Raw genomic sequence first — 2,500 nt, 5'->3', positions numbered from 1 at the left:
GTATCTTACGTTCGGACGAAGTGTCGCGACGCCCGAACCTCCATCGACCGTGTGCTAGTTGGAGGCGCGGGTCTCGGATTCTTCCGAACCCGAGAACTATATACGAGTATGATATATATATATATACATGAACACAGAATATTAAAATACAACCCTGAACGGTGGATCACTTGGCTCGTGGGTCGATGAAGAACGCAGCTAATTGCGCGTCAACGTGTGAACTGCAGGACACATGAACATCGACATTTCGAACGCACATTGCGGTCCACGGATACAATTCCTGGACCACGCCTGGCTGAGGGTCGTTCACGTAACCTTAAGACTGCTTACGTTGGCATCTCGGTGTCACGTACGAGCGATTGTTGGACCGTTCGTCGGCGTTTGCCGCGGTCGCACGAAAACAAGCGAGAATACGCTCTAGACGTCATGGAGGGAAGAAGGTTGTGTGTACACGGCAGATGACTGGAGACATCGTCGTCATCGTCGTTGCTTTGTCGTTCCGGACTTGCGTGAGTGCTACTTTTCACACGGCGTCGTGAGTCGCTTAATTTGTCGACCGCCCGTGCGTGTATGTGCACCGCTCCGGACGCAAGCGCGCGGACGTACGATCATCGACCAGCCTCCGTGTCTCGCCAGATACCCTCGTGATTGTTAACAGACAGCGTTCGCTTTTCGTGCGAGTTTTCATCCGCGCTCCCGACGTAGTCTGAAATGATGCGTGTAAGAAAGAGGCGTGCGTAACCCGCAACGACACACAAGAGAGTTTGTCGTGAGACTACAGAGAAGGACAATGAAAGGGTGTGCGAGTGAGCATGAACACGAGATCGCGTATACCCCACCCGTGTAGTGTGGTGAAGAAATGTATGACGAGAAACAGAGCCCCAGGGATTCTAGAGGGATCGTCTTGTTGCAGGAACAACGCGAAAAGGAGGCACTCATTCGTCGAAACGATGAAGTTCCGGGATGCATCTTCCCCGGCCACGTTTCGGTCGAGTCGTTTGTGGCTCCGTGAATGTGTTGTGCTGTACTACAACTTGTTTCTGTATCCTGAATCCTCTTTGGCGAGGCTTACACAGCCGCCATATATATGACTCATCACATAGGGATGACTTCTCTCCTAGAAGGAGGAGGTGGAAAGGTAGCAGCGTCCGGTCGCCCCATGTCTTCGCGTTAGTCGATCGCCGAGAGAGACCGCGCGTCAAGTCCGGTCGTCCAGTCCACGAAAGCTATACAAAAAGCAAGCGGACGGGCGTTAAACCATACCGGCAGTCGCCTGGCGAGAGTCTCTCTCCTTTAGATCGAATTAAACGAGACGCGAAGATGCTTTGGTGTGGCGCATTAAGGACGATGTGACTTACTCTCCGCTGATCACTTCTGGCGAATGACGAGGAGCTTCCTTACCTTTGGAAACGCTGCTGTTGCGTTACGACAACATATTCCGAAGGCACACGGCGAAGTTGGGACGACGCATCGAACATGATCTCAAGTCTCTCTCTCATTTCCCATTTCTCGTAACATTCGTTCACACACTCTGCCTGGTCCGCTTCTCTCGGTTGTGTGCCCCCGTTGTACGAGGATTACGCCACAGCTTCTTTCGTCATTTTTACACATATATAAAATATATCACTCTACGTGTGTGATATATATTTAACACGTATACGACGACCTCAGAGTAGGCGAGATTACCCGCTGAATTTAAGCATATTACTAAGCGGAGGAAAAGAAACTAACAAGGATTTCCTTAGTAGCGGCGAGCGAACAGGAAAGAGCCCAGCACTGAATCCCGCGGTACTGCCGCAGGGAAATGTAGTGTTCGGGAGGATCCGTTTATCCCGTGACGTTGCATCGCGTCCAAGTCCATCTTGAATGGGGCCATTTACCCATAGAGGGTGCCAGGCCCGTAGCGACCGGTGCGCGTCTCGGGAGGGTCTCTCCTTAGAGTCGGGTTGCTTGAGAATGCAGCCCTAAGTGGGTGGTAAACTCCATCTAAGGCTAAATACAACCACGAGACCGATAGCGAACAAGTACCGTGAGGGAAAGTTGAAAAGAACTTTGAAGAGAGAGTTCAAGAGTACGTGAAACCGTTCAGGGGTAAACCTGAGAAACCCAAAAGTTCGAAAGGGGAGATTCATCGTCGACAAATGCTGGCTCCCGTTGGTGCGCGAAACCCCGAAAGGGGTGTCCGACGCTTTTCCGCAAGGAGGGCGCACGGATGTTACGGCCAACGGCGAACGTTCCGGCTACGTAGACGTGCACTTCTCCCCTAGTAGGACGTCGCGACCCGTTGCGTGTCGGTCTACGGCCCGGGCGGTTAGACCGTTGCGTCGCCTTGTGCGTGCGCGACGGACCCTCGGTGACCCGACCGGCTGCGCGACGGTGTTCCCCAGATGGTATCGGGCCGCAACCAGTCTTCTCATTCGAACGGTGCGTCAGGCCCGCCGCAAGCTCGGTCAGCTTTGTTTGCCCTGTGGTACGGACGTCTTTCCCGTTCACGGGCCTG

At 53.2% G+C, this 2,500-nt stretch overlaps 2 non-coding genes across 2 annotated transcripts in view; both read left to right on the top strand.

The window, feature by feature from the left end:
- Positions 1–150: 150 nt before the first annotated feature.
- Positions 151–305, top strand: LOC143187992 (5.8S ribosomal RNA). Its single transcript, XR_013003418.1, has one exon. It is a non-coding gene; the product is annotated as a 5.8S ribosomal RNA (ribosomal RNA).
- A 1,357-nt stretch (positions 306–1,662) lies between these two features.
- LOC143187993 (large subunit ribosomal RNA) overlaps positions 1,663–2,500 on the top strand; it is a 4,056-nt gene continuing 3,218 nt past the window's right edge. Inside the window, exon 1 of the ribosomal RNA XR_013003419.1 lies at positions 1,663–2,500. This exon is cut by the window's right edge and continues 3,218 nt beyond it. This is a non-coding gene — a ribosomal RNA (large subunit ribosomal RNA).

Source organism: Calliopsis andreniformis, unplaced genomic scaffold (assembly GCF_051401765.1).
Source record: "Calliopsis andreniformis isolate RMS-2024a unplaced genomic scaffold, iyCalAndr_principal scaffold0469, whole genome shotgun sequence".
In the NCBI taxonomy this organism is placed as follows: domain Eukaryota; kingdom Metazoa; phylum Arthropoda; class Insecta; order Hymenoptera; family Andrenidae; genus Calliopsis; species Calliopsis andreniformis.
This window is presented reverse-complemented; position numbering and strand designations above follow the sequence as displayed.